We start from the raw sequence: 20,482 nt of genomic DNA, 5'->3' as shown, positions 1-20,482 counted from the left end.
TCCTGGGCAAATGGTCCTGAGTTGTCTAAGACAGCGAGCTGAGGGGCTGGAGAGATGGCTCAATGGTGAGGAGCACTGACTGCTCTTCCAGAGGACTCGGGTTCAATTCCCAGCACCCACATGGCAACTCACAGCTGTCTGTAACTCCAGTTCCAGGGGACCTGACACCTTCACACCAATGCACATAAAATAAAGTTAAAAGAAAAAAGAGCAAGCTGAGAAAGCTATGAAAAAGAAGCCAGGAAACAGTGTTCCTCTGTGATGGTCCTTACTTCAGTTCCTGCCTCTAGGTTCCTGATAGAGCTTCTGCCAAGTCCCCTCAGAGATGGACTGTTTCCTGAAAGTACAAGCTGGCTATTGTGAGTGTTTCATCACAGGAACAGACACTAAACAAGAACACCCAAGCACAGAACTGAGCCTGCATTATGAAAGTTCATACTACTGACTGTCCACCAGGAGCTTGAGGGTATGAGACAAGATTGCATTTAGACATTTTAACCTAGGTGCTCTCTCTCTGTCTTTCTCTCTCTCTCTCTCTCTCTCTCTCTCTCTCTCTCTCTCTCTCACACACACACACACACACACACACACACACACACACACACACACACACACACACAGAGAGAGAGAGAGAGAGAGAGAGAGAGAGAGAGAGAGAGAGAGAGAGAGAGAGAGAGAGAGAGAGATGCATGTGTTTAAAAATGTAGTCACTTTTGAACAAGAAAATTTCTTGGGATCAAAAGATACTGAATTGAACTTTAAAAGAAAAAAAATAAAATAAACCCACTACAGCCTAAGAACACTGCTTCTTCACATTTTCTACACACACATACACACACACAATGTTGGTGTTTTTGATGTTTTGGAGAAGGCACACTAATTTATAAATGGCTATAAATATGGAGAGCACAGAACAGTGGCTTACTCAATGACATCTTTCTTAAAAGAGGGTGAAGAAATGACTCAGGAATGCCTAAAGCCAAAAATCAGCCCTGGTGTGTGTGTGTGTGTGTGTGTGTGTGTGTGTGTGTGTGTGTGTGTGTGTGTATCTGTGTGTCTGTGTTGGTAAACTGAACCAGTTTCTTGGATCTGTTGATGGCATTCAGTTTCCACAAAGAATTTCTTATCTCCAGCTGAGAACCTGGGGTCAAAGACTTGCTTTGGAATTTGGGTTGAGAAATAGCTCCAACTGGCCCAGTCTACCTGATTTAACTCTGGCTCACCACTGCTGCCTGGAAATGCTGTGATATTGGATAGTCCACTGTAGTAGTTTCCCTACGGAAAGATGGATTTTCTTTCTGTGAATTCCCCTGTGACTTGAGAGCAATGACTGACTGGTTCCTCTAGCTCTTCCTTTTCTCGCCTCATTCCGCGGACTTCTTCCACATCTTCAGGGACCCTCCTTCCTGCCCAATAGAACTCTAGAGAACTAAGCAGGGAATGCTAGCTACCTGGAAAGGCCAGCACTTAGCTGAAGACCCAGGGTAGTTCGGGGTTGCAATTGGAATGAGAAAAAGGCTAGGTGAAAGACGAGGTAGGACTCTGGGAGAAAGAAGCAAAGGAACAGGCAGGGAATAGGTGTCATGAACACTCCAGTAGTCACAACGGGAGAGTCAAATACCACGTTCAATAAGAAACCTTTCAATTGCGTGTGCATATTACTAAGCCTCTAGTACACATCATTCCTGGTTGTAACTCATCCGTCCCCATTTCTCTCGCTTTGGGGTGACACTCAGAGGAGCAGGGGCTGGTCTGGTTGACCTGTGTGCTTACTTTAGTGGCACTGGGCCCTGCATGCCAAAACTGAGTGATCTTCAGGGGTAGGAAGATGCAGCAGAAAGGGACGCCAGGTGGAGATGGGAAGTCAGGAGAAGCAAGCTTCTGGTATTAGGGTATTGGCCGGCAAGCCACGGGCAGCCTAGGCGTGTGGCCCGAATTCTGGGATCTGGCTGCAGGAGGTGACTTCGAATGAAATTACACCTCTGCTAAGGTTTCGAATCCAAGTGTCCTATCCCGGGTGCACACGGCCTGGCAGAGCCCCAGCCCGGAGGGCGCGCGGGGGGGGGGGGGTGGGGGGGGGGGACGACTCCCTCCCTCACTCAGGACATAGCCTGGGAACCCGGAGCCGGGCGGAGGGCGGTGACTCGAACACTGTCCTCTGCCCCCCTCCAGGCAGCCGGCGCGGCCACTGCACGGGGGCTGGCTTGAAAGGATCCAGGACTCCGCCGTGTCCCAGAGACTTTCGGGCCTGGCCTTCTCCACGCTCCCAGGGGTGGTGGTGGTGGTCCTCGGGCGAGTTGCAGCCCTCTGGCTCGCACGTGAGTCCGGACACGGTCCAAGCGCTTCCCGGGAGCTGGGCGGCCAGCGCTGGGCTCGGAGGGCAGGAGGCGGAGCCGAGGCTGGGGCGCAGCCGGGAGCCGCCCCAGGGGGAGGGACCGACAGGGACCGGGAGGGACCGGGAGGTCCCGGAGCCTAGCGCGCCGCCGGGGAGGAGGGAGTCGCCGGGACAGCCGCCGCGGCCGCCGCGTGCTCAGCCTGTCCCCGCCCAGGGAACCGGAGCCACCAACTAACTCCGCCCGGCGCCCGCGGGGGCTCGGGCTTCCGTCCCGGAGAGAGCCTGCGGCCGCGCAGGTTGGTGCGGCCCGTGCGGGGCGCGGCGGGGAGCGGGTCGGGTGCGGAGCGGGTCGGGCGCGGAAGTTGGGCAGAGGCCGGGCGGGGGATCGGGCTGCCCGTCCGTCCCTCCGCTTCCTGGCGCGGGGACCGCGGTGGATTTCCTCCGGCGCGGCCGGCCGGCCGGGGTCAGCGCATCTGGCGCCCCAGCCTTCCTGGCGTTCTCCTCCCCTGCTGTCCTCACCATCGCAACTGAACTGCGCCGTCGCCTTTTGGGGCGCGTTTGTCCATTCGTCTATTTCGTTTTTGTTTTTGTTTTTTTCTTCCCTTTTTGGACCACTCTAAGTGGGAAAGCCCCGCGGGACCCCGAGCCGGTCCTTAGGACTTAGTTTGGGGGTCGTAGGGGCTGCCGCGAAGGTTGAGAGCGACAAGGCAGTAGTAGGATTAGCGACTGGGGCGCCCAAGTCCTGGCAAGTGCCGGGAAGCATGGAAATTCCCTGTCCTCATCGCCTGCGGTGTCTGTCCAGCTAGCTCTGCTCTCTCCCCGGAGGTTTTGTCAGCCTTAGGACGTGCGTACTACTCCAGGGAGGGGTGCTTGCTCTGTTAGGCAGGATGCAAAGTACCCGCCAATTCCTATACTAATTAAGTCTGGTTGGGTCACCTCGTCTGCGTGGCCTTGGTACTCTCTCCCATCAGAATCTCTGTCGTCCTGGACAGAATATATGCCGTTCTGTTGGCTGCTTAGAGCCTGTTGGGATGATTTAGGGGTAGCATGGGGTGGTTTTGAGTCAAGGTCTCTTGTGAAGCTCCTTGCTAGTGGGTGCCTGCCCTGAAGTTCTGTCCTAAAGCTCAGACGTGGTGATGATTCTGAAGGATTTGGCCTGGAGCTCTCTAAGGCCAAGAGGCATAATGGTTCATAGGGTTTTCTGCAAGTGGTTAATAGGGTTCAGAGTTGACACTGCCCTTTTATTCAGCAAAGCCTGTGTCCAAGCTATGGATCTCTATTTCCCGTGGTTATGGAAATTCGACTACGAAGAAGATATTTTGGCCTCAGCCTTTATACTTCAGAACTTTGTTCGCTTCAGATTTTTTGTTTTCTCTACACTTGTTTTCACCCTGCCAGTAACCTTATATTTATTTCCAATCTTAATAATTTTGGAAGAAAATCTTCATCTTTGTCAGCCATCATGTGGTTACTGGGAATTGAACTCGGGAACCTCTGGAAGAGTTGCCAATGCTCTTAACCGCTGAGCCATCTCTCCAGGCTCTCAAAATCTTCATCTTTATAAAGTGGGTTCAAATACTTAGTATCTGAACTTGATAATCACAGGCACAAGGGTCATTGTTTAATGTTTTTCTACCTGCCTTCCGGGGAAAAGAACTGAGAAAATCAGATTTACACTGTGTATTAAATGGCAAAGTTCTGTCATTCATGTATTCCCAATTTAATAGACATTTTCATGAGTCCATGTATCGTGCAATGCAGTCCGCTGGGTGTTTTAAAGAGCAAGACATGGAATATATTTCTTGCCCTAAGGGGCTTTCTAAACTGATTTAGTGACACCCATATCTTTATATGAACATCCAACATAATCTAATAACTGTATGTGGCTAACAGAATGCTCTTAAGAATGTACTAACTAAGGCCCTTTTAGGTCATAATTTGGTGAAGCTGCCTCGCAGATTGGAATAAATACCAGGTTTACTAAGGATGCACTTTCTAAAATAACGTCTCAAATGCTCATATTTCATCAAACAGAAGTACATTTAGGAAATGATTTTTTTTTAAGCAAAAGTTTAGAAAAGCATCCTATAAGACAGTGGTTCTCGACCTTCCTAATACTGTGACCCTTTAATACAGTTTCTCATGCTGTGGTGACCCCCAACCATGAAAGTATTTCATTGCTACTTCAGAACTGTAATTTTGCTACTGTATAATGTAATCTGATATGCGGGATATCTAATATGTGACCTATGTGAAAGGGCCCTTTGGCCCCCAAAGGTGTCAAGATCCCACAGGTTTAGAACCCCTGCCATAAGATGTATTATGTGGTCATTAAATATTAAAAGGCTGTCATGATTTCAACCAAAACATCAGTTATCTTTGGGTATCCATGTCAATGTTCTCATGCACTTGGGAAGAAAATTATAGTGCCTAGAAAAATAACTAGAGAATAGCAGATTTTTGTTGTGTGTTTATGACCATAACTTTAAGATAACTTTATTATACTAATTTATTTATAGGGGGAGGCACAGGCACACAACTGGAAATCAGGGGATATGCTGTAGTAGCTGGTTCTCTACCTCTCCTACTACTGTGGGTCTAAGGGATCAAACTCAGGTCTCATACTTGATGACAAGCACCTTTACCCACCGAGCCATCTTGTCTACCCACAGATGTACAGATTTCAATAGAGTGGTGCTCGAGCACTGTATTACTTTTCTCTTGCTGCAATAAAACACCATGATCAAAAAGCAATTTATAAAAGACAGAGTCCCATAACCTAAATGCTCTGTAACCTTTCCAAACAGCACCGCTCACCAGGGACCCAGTGTTCAAATACTAAACCTATGGGGGATATTTCTTATTCAGACCACTACAGACACATCCATGTTGGATGAGCTCTGGATTGGCTTTGCAAATTTGACTTAAGAAGTTAAATGAAATCCATGTCTTTGTATGTTAGCCCCCTCCCCCAAAAAAACTAATAATAATAAAATAATCATCCTGAATGCTTTTGAATTTTTTTAAAAAGTTAAGAATCTCAGTGAGAATTATTTCTAAAACCAATTCTTACTAAGCTTGGAGCACAGGGTAAGTAAGATGTCTGTTTGGAAAGATTGATCCAGGCTCTTCCTGTGATGTAATGACACTGGTTCTTTCCCTAGTTCTAAACGAGAATTTATCTACCTTCTGGCTGGGTGGAGTTTCTTATGCTGCGTGCATGTGGACCTTTGAGAATTGATTGAACCCACACCACGAAGCATGGCAGGCTGAAAAGCAGCTAGAGGGATGTAATGTTAACCCTGCAGCCTCCCTTATAGCTCAGTATGTTTGTTATCTCATTTATGAAATGAGATTAAAGATTGTTATCATTGCCTTGGAAACTGTGTGGTTTGATAAAAACAGCCAGGAATATCACACCTGAGAGCTTCTTATTCTGTAGGAACATTTCACTTTAACCCCTTTAGGCTGGAAGAGCTAATTGTTAAAATGACATAAAAATAGCTCAGACAGATAGGCTGTGAATACGGTGTTCTTGGTGCTGTGTGCTATTGAGTCTACTTGGAGAAACTCTGGTCATCTATTAACTTCTCTCTCCTAGGTCTTTTGTTTTTGTTCGTTTGATTGTTTCGTTTTATTTTGAAATGGAGTCTCACTATTTAATCCAGGCTAGGCTAGAAACTTGGTATACGGATCAGACTAACATCAAATTCCTGGTCCTCCTACCTTAGTCTACTGAGTGATGATTATAGACCTGTTACTATGCCTAACATCTACTATTATTTCATACTGCTGAGAGGAAGACCTGAAGCGGATCCAAGGTTAAACAGGTATCTGCTAGCAAGAATAGAGTTATAATTCCAGTTGGCAGACAGTTCTGTGGTTTATTCCTAACCCCTATGTGGTCTTGCATTATCCAGGGCACACTAAACATCTGTTTATAAATAAGGTATGGCTAAAATGTTTTGGCTTTGGGTTGTGGTGGGCCTGGGTTGTTCCCCCAGGTATTTACCTGTCCTTTAATCTTGGGAAGCTATTTAACTTCTCAAACGCCGCCCAGTTTTATCATCAACAAAATGGGAGTAATGGAAGGACTTATGTAAATGGACTCTTGTAAAGATTAGATGCTCTAACCAAGAGAGTCTTTAGAGCATCACTTGCCATTGAATGTGGGGTGGAGGAGGGAATGGCAATTCAAAGGTCCAAAATTAAAAATAATGCATAACATACATAAATTTTTACCCCAGATATTTTGAAGTGGATATTCCTCATCTACATTGTGTCAGTTATTTATTCAACAAATGTTTATCAAGCTCCCAACTCATGCTTGAATTCTGCATAGACTGACATACAGTAGTATTCAGGAAAGGTGTAGCTACTCTCCTCTAATTCAAATGTCAGTTTTAAAAACAAATTCATAATACTATGTTACTTGTTTCATGGTGGGAGAAGTATAGAGAATCACAGAGGATGTGAAGGTACGTCAGGTCCTGGATGCACAAGCATAAAATTATCCTCCGTGTTCTTTGGGTTGGTGGTAGGCAGTGGTCAGTGAAAATGTCAGAGGAAAGAAATCCACTAAGATCTGAAGCATGAAGACCCCATGAAATTGGAGAGCTGAAAGGTGTTCCAGATCCAGAGGAACTTGAGAATGGAAGTCAAATGATCAGTGTAAAGGAGTAAGTACATGTGAGCATGAAGGACAGGTGTGGCGATCCAGAGAACCCAGACCTTGCTAAAAGGGAACCAGCCAAGTGTTCTCAGGGTGAGATGCAAGCCAACATTTGCCAGGTGTTGAGAATTTTAAGAGAGGAACTTAAAATTTACATTTATAAAATATCTCAGAATGTAAAATGCTCGAATGTTTTTTTAGGTACTATTATGCGGGCCAAGATAAATAGACCCATGATTGTAATTCAACCCCAGGCTACTACATTGTCTCCTTCATCATTATAGAAGTGAAAGAAATTTTGTGTGGCTTAATAAATATATTTTAGAAGGATAGTCCAGGGATGTGCCCACAGGTAGACACAGAGTGACAACACTCAGCACATGTGGAGCTGGCTGAGGACAGTGTATGATGCTGAAAAGCAGCAGGTGACAGTGGAGCCTGAAATAGGATTGACACTATAGGGCTTGTGTTACAAGGAACATCCTGGGTCCCCTGTAGAGAATGCTTAGAAGGAGGCAGTAGTGGAAGGGGGGCGGGGTAATCATTTTGGAAGCTTGAAGTACTAGCAAGAATTAACTGTGGTGACAAGCAAGTTATTCAAGGCAGATGCAGAGAGATGGTAGATTTTTGAGATATTTGTGTTACTAACGTGTTGAGAGGCAATTCTCCACCAGTCACCCAAATTCTTGCATGTCTATAAAAAAAGGAACACATTGTCATTGTAGATTCTCTTCTCAAGACCATTTATATCATGGATGACCTTCAAGAATAGAGGTAGTATTTTTCCTGTGGGAGTAAAGAGAAACTAGACATGATATTCAATATACAAGATTCCAGTTTTAGAGGAATTCAGGGCTCGCCTCCTCCATTATGAATCAACGGGTGGGCAGGTACCACCTGTCTGCCATGTCATAATGTGAGAATTGGGTTTCAGGAAACATTGCCACTATTCCTGCTACTCTTTCTGTGAGTAATATGGTCTTTTTTCTTTGACCCAAGCATTTTTCTCATCTCCTGATGTCCATGAGATGCTAACTTTATTGTTTTGGGGGGCCACAACCCATACTGTTTAAATTAATTAAAATGGAGTAAAGTTTTAAAATGTCAACTCCTCAGTTGCACTACCCACGTTTCAGGCACTCAACAGTCATATGTGGCCAGTTACTACAGGGAATTATTAGTTTAAAACTTGAGATTGAGGCTGGGTGGTGGTGGCGCACGCCTTTAATCCCAGCACTTGGGAGGCAGAGACAGGCAGATCTCTGTGAGTTCGAGGCCAGCCTGGTGTACAGAGTGAGTTCCAGGAAAGGCGCAAAGCTACACAGAGAAACCTTGTCTAAAAAAAAAAACAAAACAAAACAAAAAAAAACCTTGAGATTGTTTCTGTGTTTGTAGTAAGTAGAAATTGATGATTTTGACAATATAAATATGATGCTTGTTTTTTTATGTTAGATTCGAGTGAATTTCTCTATATAGATGGGATATTTCAATTTGAATAAGATAGACTTAGCCGGGAAGGGAAAATACAAAATTATTGACACTGCTGTCTTGAAGTCATGTGACAACAGAAATTCTGTGGCGTTCCTCAAAACTGTGTCTAACTGTGGGTTTCAGATGTGTGCCCAGGAGTTTCGTGAAGCAATCTTAAGAGTTTTTCCTTAGTGTGAGAGAGCAGAAGCCGTGCACTAGTAGTGTGCATCTGGCACATGTTCACTCTAGCAGTTACCAGGCAGTGCCAGCTGCTGACACAGCTGGCCGGCCCAGAGTGACAGACGGACAAAAGACAGGGACACGGTTTCCACACGGCTCCTGTCCAGAGGACTGAAGAGGACAGGCTCACTCACACACAGAAGGAACTGAACTTGAATAATAAAAACGTCATACTTTAAAGTACAACTTTGAGTGACCCAGCGGAATCGAAGGGCAGTGCCAAGGAACCTCGTTGTCCCTGGTCAGTGAGGGGATGCTCGTTATGAGCTGCGTGGACCACAAGAGTTAGAGTTCAAAGCCCAGAGAATGCCAGGACCAGCAGATAGCAGTGGCAGCCAGGAAAGACAGTTATTTGGTTTTTTTGTTTTTGTTTTTTTGCCTCTGTACTTCTTTGTGGATGCTCTTGCCTGCTTGTCCTAGACAGCACAGAGGACAGCTAGAAAAACAACCATGAAGGATGAAGCCCTTACAAGATGGCATTTCAGTAGTCAAAAAAAAAAAATGTTTGATTATAAATGTAAGATATTACAAGATCCATTTACCATGGCCAAAAGATGTCTCAGAAAGAGTATTTGTAGGCGCTGGAGAGATAGCTCAGGGCCTAAAGAGCACATATTGCTCTTGAAGAGGTCCAGAGTTTGGTTCCCAGAACCTGTTGGGCAGCTCACAATTAACTGTCACTCCAGGTTCAGAGGTTCCCAAGGCCTCTGCTCTACATTGATGCTAGAACTCTTGTGAACATCCACACACAGACACATGATTAAAGAAATAATAAAAAAAATACATGAAATGTATCTGTAGGACAACGACTTTTTGCTTGCATAAAAACTAATTGAGAGTTCCAAAATCTTTGAATTTTAGAGTATTTAAATATTAATTTTTTTAAGTACTTATGTCCACAACCCAGACTCTACTAAGGATATTACCTTTTGCAGTTTGGGGACTTTTAAATGAGATAACTCAATATTGAATTACCACGATAACTGTAGTATTTAAAGAAAACAATTTTTGTAGGTTATAACATGTATTTCTTATTTGCATTAGTAGTTGCACCAAAAAGTCTTTGTTATTGTAGATAATCCTCACATTTCGGTAAAATTGGGAAAAGCCTGGATACCTCTCTCTTAAGGCTTGCGCTCATGTAGAGTCCCTTGGAGAAAGCGGATGTTTGTTATTGGTGGCATTTTACTCTTAGTTTTTAAATGTTTTGTTAATTGTCTTTGATTTTAATTATGGATTCTAAAGCATTATTTCTATAGGTTTTTGCAAAGGGCCCGTGGTCCCTCCTACAATCCCTCTTCTCTGCCTGTTTACAGCTGTTGTTCGCAGTTGCTCTGTGGGCTTTCATTTGCTTTCTGTTCCGTTGGCCACAGTTCTTAGTAGAGCTACTGTTCCCCTTTGCCTCCTTTCTCTGCCTATAGATTGGATGGAATTGGGAACCGTTATTCTTTTGATTTGGGAGACAATCTGCACCAGCTTCTTGCCCCCCCCCCCCCCCCCCCCTTAGTAGGCAGGGTTTTAGAAAACTGGTGGCAGTAAAACTGGAGGATATTGTTGAAATTGTAGGTGGGTCCGTCCCTCAGAAATAAAATGAGGCATCTTGCTACACATTGTATGAATAGGTTCAAGGGAAGGAAAGAGTACCAGATTGTTTCTTGTGCTCATCCATCTTCTACCGCGCTTTAAAGAAGCCCACAATAAGGAAATAATAGCAAACTAATAAGCCCTTTCTTTCCCCCCAGAGAATTTAGAATGGTATGGATTGTAACGTTTTAGGAATAAAGCACTAACGATGGGGGTTACAAAAACAGGCCTTGTCCTTCAACCCAGGAGACCCTGTAGTGCTCACAAGTTTTAGTGTGTACATTTTCTCTAGCTGCACATGAGTAACTTTAATCAGGAGCAAAGTGGGTTCTTTCTGTTACATGCCATTTTCTCCATGGCCCCTGCCTCACTTAGCTATTACTGTATGCCTAATCGACCAGAGTGAAATGTCCTGAAAACATTTTCCAGGGAGCTAAGGACTTTTTTGGAGATTTTTTTTTTTTTTTCAGAATGGAAAATGCCAAGGAGAGAAAGTTAGGATGGGTTTTTGCAAAGGTAAATGTTTCCAGAACAGAATGATGAGTCAAGGAGCTGTTAATAGGATATGTAAATGTAACCTTTCACCTAGTTACTGTCACTACCTAAGTCCTAACTATGTGGTTTCAGTAAATTGTTTGAGCTGGTTCTTGTCTAGTTCGTTAATAAGCAGATTCTCTTGGTCCCATCGTTTCTCAGTCCGTTATGAGAGCTGTTTCAAAGTTTGTACTGCCTTGGGCTCCCCTACGCTGCTTCTATTTTAATAAATTATCTAATACTAACAAATACTTCTCAGTGCTACCCACGTGTAAGACACTACACATTCCTCCCTCCCACCTCTCCTTCCCTCCCTGCTTATTTTTCCAGTGCTAAGGATGAAATCCAGGACCTTGTGCATGCTAGGCAAATGCTCAGCCACAGCTTCTATTTTGAGCTTAACACAGTATTCTTGACTTTAGAGATATGAGAAGGGGAAAACATGAATTATACTATCATGGAGTAAAGAGCCATTAATTACATGTACACATAATAAAAATAAAAATTTACAAATAATTAGAATATAGATAAATGGATCTGAATAGCATAATGTGATTTTGTTGACTTGCATAACAGGAGTCTGAAGAAGGAGTATTTGATCACTAGCTGATGACTGGGTGGGTGAGTTTGTGACAGGGTAGGAAGAAGGTAGAGAAAAGTGTTATTTGTTCAGAAAAACTCTTATAGAAAGTAACAAAGTAAAGTGAAGTATTGGAGGACAACCTTTGGTCATGGGGCTGGATGAGTCTGGACTTATCCTGGTTCAGTTCATACAGGAAGTTCCTGGATGTGTCAAAAGTTTAGTTTTTATACTGACAACAATGGGTAATGTTTAAGTAGTACCTGGGAACTTGATATGGGTTGTGTTGGAGAAGATTACTTATGAGGGAGATACATTGGAACAGAGCCTGGACTTCCCCTTGGAGAAGTTGAGTAGCTGCTGAGGACGTGAACGTAGAAGAGCGGAGATGAACCTGTGATGGACTGAAGAGGTGGCTCAGTGGTTAAGAGGACTGGCTGCTCTGACAGAAGACCGAGGCTCAGTTACCAGCACCCACAGGGTGGATCACAACTGTCTGTAACTCCAGATCCAGAAGACAACCTCTTCTGGCCTCCATGGACACTTCAGACATGTGGTACACAGACATATATGCAGGCAAAACAGCAACACACATGAGAGAGAGAGAGAGAGAGAGAGAGAGAGAGAGAGAGAGAGAGAGAGAGACAGAGACAGAGACAGAGACAGAGACAGAGACAGAGGTGTACCTGTGATGTGTACAAGAAAACAGATAGTGAAGGTAGAAAATACTATAGTCTTGTTGTCCTTGACTGTGAGGATGAGATGAGACGTTTTCTTACCTATTTGACAAACATTTTGTGAGTCTCTATGAAAATTTATGTGCTAGTTTCTGTGAGTAAACTGTGATCAAGATATCAGAGACCTCTGTACCCATGAACTTGCATGTTAATAGTAGTGACAGGTAGTTACTAAAAATATAATTTTGGGAAGTAACAAGTTATAAAGAAAAACGATACAGGTAGACATAGAGCATGAGGGTGGATCCTCTTGTGTAGTAAAATCAGGAGAGATGTTGCCGAGTCAGACTAGACCTCGGTGAACCAGATGAGCTGACCATGAGAAGATCCACAAAGCAAAAGGAACAAATGTAAGATCTTAAAGCAGGAACAAGAACTCTCTGGCTCCAGTCTAGTCCCTCAACCACCACTACGCCTGGCAAAGAATGAAAGTCCAGGGTGTCCAGTCATGGGAGAGTGAGACAAGAAAGGTGTTAAAAGTCATCTTGCTACCCCAAACGGAAAGCCTTGAGCCATCTTTTTCTTTGATGCTGAACAGTTGTCAGAGTCACATTCCACACCAGCCCTAATCTCACACGGCTCTGCCACTCAGCTGATGTTCACAGCCTACTAGGAGAGACCCCTTCATCACTTCACACCCTGCTCAAGAACTGACAGTGACAAGCACAGATCTGCCTGTCAGTGATGAGTCTTATCAGACCAACTGAAGGGTCTCAACCTTCACCCAACCCTCTTCTCCATTATTGTGGAATGAAGGCCTTTCTCTAGTACTGACTTAGGCATTCACATAGTTTATTCCCTTTCTCCCTAGCAGCACATTGATTCATCATGGCGAATACATTGTCTTCTTCCTATCGTCTTGTTCCCATTTCTTCTTCCAAGTTTTCTTCCTTTTGTTTTCTTTTGTTGTTGTTGTTTTTTTTTTTTTTCTTTTCCAATTTCCCTTGACTTATTCCTTCTTCCCTGGCTCGTGGAGTGCCTTAGCCTCCACACTCTGCGTGATTCTATTTTTGCCTTTTCTCCTTGAGTCCCTCAAAGAAGCACCGCCTTCAAAGTGCCACCATCATTTCAAGTTAAAATATTTATGAGTATTTTATCGTTTTGTAGAGAAGCTTTGACATTAACACTTGCTTTGCCACGTACTTATGGAAGGAATACTCCTGTCCTCTGACAACTTGCCGGAATACTCTGAGGATGGTCAAATAGGTGGGAAGGCAAACACTACTTAAAATCACATGCAGGGGAAGAAAAACCCGGCATAGGTAATAATCATAGGACTGTGAGTAAACATTAGCCCCAAATTGTTCAGAAACATACACACGCTTTAGAATTTGAATGACTGTGCAATCTTATAGTCAGACTGTGTACATATGAGTTTATATTCCTTAATCTTTTGAGACAGTGAGTTTCAGGGTAGGTATGGAAACCAGTTTGGTCTTGATGGAGATAAAGGAGTTTCAAGGTCTCTCTCTGATACATAGTTGGAGAGAAGCAATAAAAGACTTCCTTTTACACCAGATATTTAGCATGCCAAAATAATTGTCTATTTGTCAGTGTGGTTCTTGGAACCCCAGTGTATGTGAGAGGGAGGATGGGGTTGCCAAACACTCAGAGAGTCAACTTTCAGGTTCTGTTACTGATGGGAGATGATAACCCTCCTTTTCATCACAATGTAGCTGCGAGGATTAAGTAAAGTCAGCCTGTAAAGCATGCTCTAAGGACATTCGGAACATGCTTTCTCATATTTCAGATGAGGATACTTCCACTCCTGCTTGAGCTGCAGGATTCTGTGCCTTTTCCTGCAGTGTGGAGTACTACTTCAGGGCTTCCAGGCTGCCATGAGGCTTCCTGGTTTCCCCTGACCCTTCAAGCTTTGACCAGCTCCATCCGCAACATCTGTGTTTATCTCCAAAAACTATGAGGGCAGCAATACCACAAACTGAGTGGCTTAGACAAGTGAAGCTATTACCTCATAGTTCCAGAAGTTAGGAGTCTGCTGTGGTTTGTGCGTGTTCCCCCAAGAACACATTGAATGTTCAAGAATGCATTGGAAACAATTCTATGTGACTGTGTTTGGTCATGAAACCTAATGAGAGGTAGTTAAGTCATACGACTTAAGCCCTTAGGACTTCAGTGCCAATTACAGAGTGCTTCAGGCTGTGAGCTCTCTCTTGTGTCTTCTCATGCCCTCTCTCACCCTTGCTTTCCATCGTGGGTTAATGAAGCAAGACTATTTTGATATTAGACTCCCTGAACTCAAGAACTGTGAAAAACTGAGTTTCTTTTCTTTATTAATAGCACAGTCAGAGTATTCTTTTATAACAATAAGAGTCATGTGTTGGCTGGTTTGATTCCTTCTGCGGGTGGTGAGGGGTGCTCTGTCCCGTACCCCTCTCTTGCTTTCTTGTTGTTTGAGACATTCTTTGGCTTGTAGATGTCTTCTCTGTTCTTCACATCTCCTTTGCTGTCATCCTTCTCGTATGTCTTCCCCTTTGTCTGAGTTTTCCCTTTGTATTGGATACTGGGCCACCCTAATGACCTTTTCTTTACTTAATCACCTGCACAGACCCCATTTCTAAGTCCCATTATTCACTAGTTCTGGAGGTTAAGACTTGAACATTGCTTTAGGGGCTACAACTTAAACCCTATCAGCACAATGCAATGTACATGCAAGAAGGTATAATCACAAACACGGCAAATTAACATGCTACAAAAGTGTCTCATAAAGTAAATGAATGAGGCTCCAGAAGCAATATGATATAGCATATGACACAGGGCAAAATAAATGAAATACTTCATAAAATTACGTGTGGAATTCTGCATTTTCATTATTATTTTAGAGTTCTGCAAGTCCTATTAATTAATTTTACATCAGTGGAAATTAAAGTAGAGGTCTAGCCAAGAAAAAGAACAAAAGAACCAATTAATTTTCTTCCTAATTTTAATGGTACATTCAAGTATTTTACTGATGACATTGGCACAATATGTGGTTCACATGGTTTTTCTTCTGTGGATTTTTTCTATGTGCATAATCTTACTGCTTTAACTTTTTCCCCCTTGTTTTTTGTCCTCTGGGCCTTTCTTTGCCTTTCCTGACTGACCATCTCTGCTAAATACTTAGGAAGATGTATGGCCTTATCTTATGAGATGTGTTTGCTTGAGTTGACTAAAGCACCTTTCCTCTTAGAATGAAATCTCATTAGTAGTCTGTAATGTTTACATGTGTTTCTGTGTTTGCTTTTGTGTGTGTGTGTGTGTGTGTGTGCTTGTGTGTGTGTTATTTTTCAATAGTAGAGGACAAGTTTGATAGGCCTTCATCTCTTGATGCTGGAGAATATGTAAGTTCTATTGCGCAGATTTACCATGCTTTGGAATGAAGATATCCCATTTACCTGGCAAGGCGAGACTGTATTACTCCTCATATGTCCTCCTGTTCTGCCATTAGGACAGTCTTTGTTTGACATGAAGCTGGCATGCTGTGTCCTTGTGCACCTGGCTGACCAGTTGAAAAGTTTAACTATTTTCTATTTTTAACAGAGTGACACGTAGATCACACCGAGAGACATACTGTATGGGAACACATTCAGATTTAGTGAATAGAAATTGGATACTTGACTTTTGCCTTAGAAAAGTGGCTGTTTTGTTATCAACCAAAAAGCTTTCACAGCCTAGCTCCTACATTCCAAAGAGCTCAGTGCTATTTTTAAGGAGGTTTTCATTGCTTCTCTTTCATTAATTTGCTTCATTATTGTAGCTGCATGGAGATTTTCACTAAAGGAAAACAACCAGAGATTTTAATCCTGCTTATTATAAGATACAGTGGGAACAATGAATTTCAGATTTCGCTGCTATTGTACAAATGCATTTCTTCTTTTCTATTATATCAAGTAGCAGGTACTAGGAATATGAATCTGAAACTTTCAAGCCAAGTAGAACACCATCTTTACTTTTATTTTTAATTATGTGCGTATGTGTGTGTTGTTTCAGGCGGGGTGTGTGTGTGTGTGTGTGTGTGTGTGTGTGTGTGTGTGTGTGTGCATGTGAATACAGATGCCAAAGGGGTGGAGAAGAGTCAGATACGTCGGAGCTGGAGTTATAGTTAGTTGTAAGCTGCTCAACTTAGGTCCTCTCCAAGAGCAGCACATGCTTCTAACCACTGAGCCATCTCTCCAGCTCCAGGACACCACATTTCTAAAACTGCAAAGGAATGAAAGATGTGTATGAAAATAATAATAAATCAAATGTTTAATTTTTTTAAACCACTCTTCACCGTTCTTCCTCACCCTCCAGGAAATTTGTCTTAAATATTTTTCTGTTGAAAGGTAAACACTAAGCCATCAGAATAGTGCCTGAACTGGTGGTAGCCCAGATCACAAAATGTGGAGAGAAGGTGCTTTATGATAGACAGCCATGGGCCTGGGGTGAAGAGCAGTTCTGCAAGGCCGTTTTAAAGAGATGCATAGTTCCTGGAGCCTGCAGAGATTATTTTAAAATGTTCTTTTTTATTTTGGAAATTGTCTTTTTTTTTTTAAGTTAGAATGTTTATATATTTATTTGTTTGTCCTAGGAAACAAGAATCATGGCACATCCGGGATCCCCCTGGTTTTCAGAGTCATCTCTGCACTATGTAGAAGGCTTTGGCATTCTGGGTACTTAGCAACCAGACTCCATAGCCACCCAAATCACTTGTCTTAATGGGCAAGCTTTCTTCATTTCCCAGATGTAAATATAGAAATATATGTTCTTGAAAAAATACAGGTGCTTTTTTGTGATGGCTAAGAGTATGGGCTTTATAGTCAGTCTGCCTGAGTTCAGACCCAAGTTTCAACATTTACCAGCAATGTGACTTAGCAAAGTAATGTAGGCTCCCCATGCCTCAGAATCATCTCTGAGGTTGATTACTAATGTTTAGCAACAGCAGGAGACACTATTCTAAGCGTGTCACATATCTCCAACACTTTTTAATTAATTCTCACAGCTACCCTGTGAAGTAGATGTCATTGTTTCCATTTACAAATAATGAGACTGAAGCATGAGAGGCTAAGATAATTTGCCCAAGAGCAAGGGCCAGGATGTGAATTCACAGTTTTGGCCTGAAGGGGACCTGTGTCATTCTGGCCAACTTGTCAAGTGGGAACAAATGAGTCCTTTGTGATTGGATTATAAAAGGCACCAGGCATGAGTAAGCATTCAGTCTACTAAGACAAGGGCTGAGATGGCTGTCTCCATGATGCTGCAGACAATTCTTTCTATGGTTCTTGTGATGGTGGTTACTATTATTGCCATTGATATTATCTGTTTCAGTGCATTCCTTAGCTCTTTTTTTTCCCCCCGAGACAGGGTTTCTCTGTGTAGCCGTGGCTGTCCTGGAACTCACTCTGTAAACCAGGTTGGCTTTGAAGTCACAGAGATCCGCCTGCCTCTGCCCCCTGAGTGCTAGGACTGAAGATGTGCGCCGTCACACCCTGAACATTCCTAAGCTTTACTAATAGTTTGTAATTTTTTAAATGCTTTTGTCTGTGGAAATAGCTTTGATAGTGTCTCTCTAGGTTTCTTTGTTTGTTTAAAGGCAGTGATACTGGTATTGGATCTCCAAGGGCTTGCATTTGCCTTTAAACCTGTTCTTCTAGCAAACTATGTCATGAAGTGTTTTGGTGCAGTGGAGTCATTTGAAAGTTACACTCTGTTGGGGAAAAAAAAAACCACAAAATTTTGGTTAAAACTGTTGAGAGTTATAAAATCCTGCCTGGCCTTTTAGATTCTTTCCAAAGAAGTTGAGAGAGGGCAGCTCTACAGCACTTTACGATTTTTATTTTTCAGTACAGGTTATATACTTGATTCCAAGGGTGGCGGTTGGGATGATAGCATCTAAGAAACTTTTTCATTTCTAAAAAAAAAAAATGTAGTTCTGTTAAATCATTGTTGTTGCTTTTTAAAACGGAAAACAACTCCATTTGCTGGTGGGATGAAATTGAAGTCCTTTGTCATTAGGGTAGTGCTGAATTCTCAGCTGACCAAACACTGAGTTTGGGAAGGCAGAAATGCAGTATGCCTTAAGCACTCTCCCGGGGTTTAAGTCACCGGACTCTGTAATGTTTACCAAGCAGTTTTCCTCCCATTCACATACTTGGTGGTGATTCTGCTGGCTTCTTCCTCTAAGTATTTTGTCTGCATGCCTGGCGGCTTAGCCTAGCATCTTCTGCTGGCTCACAAAGGGAGGAAAGATGGAGGAGGGACCTTCAGAATCCCGAGAAGAGGAAATGGATGTTTTTGCAATGCTGCCTGTAATTTTGAAATACTTCAAACTAAAGTTACTCTGGATGCCCCAGATTTTGTGAAGGAAAAGCCTACTGCCAACTTCAAAGCAACATTCTGGAAGTGTCTAGTCCCTGTGTTTTTGAGGCTATTTCACAGGGCTGTGGTAGACTAGAAGGGTGAGGCTATGTTTAAAAAAATATTTTTTAAATTCTTACTTCTTATTTTATGTGGGTGCACGTGAGTCCGAGGATGCCTATATGTACCACATGCATGCAGGTGTCCGTGGTGACTAGAATACAGTGTTGGATGTCCTAAACAGAATTTGTAGGTGTTTGTGAGCCACCTGATGTGGGTCCTGGGAACTGAATCCAGGTCCTCCAGAAGAACATCAAGTCGTCTTAACCCCTTGAACCACCATCCCTCCAGCCCCAAGAACGTCTAGGATTTAATGAAGAAATATCCATTTGTTTTCATCCTGGTAAACTCTGGACCTTACACTCACAGTAATTGCTCCCGTTTATTGGAAGAGTTTCCTGTGGCATTAGATAATGGGAGAAGGCTGTACCTCTTACCTGCTGTAGGTCTTGGGCACACACGGAACTCTCTGCACATCTCAGCTTTTTCATCTTTAAGACAAGATTGTTTTGTGGACTTCATACGGTTTGATAATTATAATTATTCCTTGAGGTGATGCATGTAAAGTATGTGTATAAAACACCTGGCGCATTGTTAGTTGCTTTGAGCACATTTGAGTACCCAAATTGACACCCAAAGTGTGTCATCTATCCTGCCCTGTAAACCGTGGTCCCCGTCCTGTGGAAGAGGAAATGGAGGCTCACAAAAGCGAATGTCTTTGCTTTGAATGTGGTGCCATCTGTCTTGTGCTCTTCGATCCAATGCCTCTCTGCTTCTTCTGCCCTCCAAGGCAGGGTTGCAGGGGACCACCATTTGATTTTCCTTAGAATTACATGCTGTGTTGCTTAGGCGAATCAGGAGACGCCCAAGTGGTCAGCAGACCCGTGACATAGACAGGCCTCTTTCAAAGGAAAATATCCCTGCCTCTCGTGTGACTGAATTACATTGGTCAGAATGTGCCTTAAGTATGTTCAAACTCGAAGTAAATGCCCTAGTTTACAGCACTTACACAGTTATAGAGTGAAGCACATTTGCAAGTTCAATGTCAGGAGCGCTATAGAACAAAATGTGAGCAATTACACTCATTTATGGGCTAGATAACTTATGCTGAGAGTTCTGGGTTCATCTTCACTTGGAACAGACTGTGTTGAATCTGCTCTTTGATTTCATAAATAAATATATCTTAAATCTGCAATATTTGCTGTTTCACTTGATTCAGCCTTACAGATGTCTTCTTAGATAATTGTTAGATACTTTGGTAGTTATGGTTTCAAAGGAACTGCCTGTTCTGAATGGCAGGATTGCAGGATTCCAGTTTCAGTGGGCTTGGATTGATATATCTGGCAAACTCTTCTATTCCCAGGGAGTGAGGACATTAACTGTGTGTTTAACTACACACCTCTCCTAGCCCTATACTTAGGGCCTGGGGTCTAGGTCTGATGTGGTAGCTTCACATTGCTGCAGCATTTTTATAGACAGGTTTTTTTTTTATTCTTTGCTGTGTTTTGATCCTGGATTTTGTGAATTGAACCCAGAGTCTTGCAGGGGCTCGCCCTCTGACCTACTCTGTCTAATGATAATGTTTTCAACATAAATATTCCATAAATTTCCATTTTTTGATTTCTATAAATTTCCATTTCTTGGTGGCAAACTGACATTGTTGGATCATTAAGTATATACAATTTTTATTTTATATTGTATTTGATTGCCATTTATTGTGACAGTACAGAAGAGAACGCAGTTTGCCATATTTCATGTTGGGAGGCTGCATACCTCCTGTCTAGGCCCAGAAGCTAAGTAGGCTTTATATGCTGCTATTTTCTCTTCTGTAACTATTGACCTCTGTCACAAAAGCTGCCTGTGACTATACATCTATACATCGGCCATACTTGACAGGTATTGGAATTTTAAAAATTAAAAATAATTGTCATGCCTCA

The 20,482-nt window shown here is 42.9% G+C and overlaps 1 protein-coding gene across 10 annotated transcripts in view; it reads left to right on the top strand.

Moving 5' to 3' along the window:
* Positions 1–2,446: 2,446 nt before the first annotated feature.
* The window catches only part of Pam (peptidylglycine alpha-amidating monooxygenase), a 283,476-nt gene continuing 265,440 nt past the window's right edge, over positions 2,447–20,482 (top strand). For 5 of the 10 annotated variants that reach the window (XM_052750290.1, XM_052750289.1, XM_052750288.1 and 2 more), the window contains exon 1: positions 2,448–2,631. The gene's annotated coding sequence lies outside the window, so the exon portion shown is untranslated. Of the gene's footprint in view, positions 2,632–20,482 lie in introns of all 10 variants that reach the window. The other 5 variants (XM_052750294.1, XM_052750293.1, XM_052750291.1 and 2 more) reach the window with 2 other exon arrangements.

The sequence above is a fragment of the Peromyscus californicus genome, unplaced genomic scaffold (genome assembly GCF_007827085.1).
Source record: "Peromyscus californicus insignis strain IS unplaced genomic scaffold, ASM782708v3 Scaffold_21__1_contigs__length_65335640, whole genome shotgun sequence".
NCBI classification, from domain to species: Eukaryota; Metazoa; Chordata; class Mammalia; order Rodentia; family Cricetidae; genus Peromyscus; species Peromyscus californicus.
Note: the sequence above shows the minus strand (reverse complement) of the source record. Positions and strands in the feature narration are given on the sequence as shown.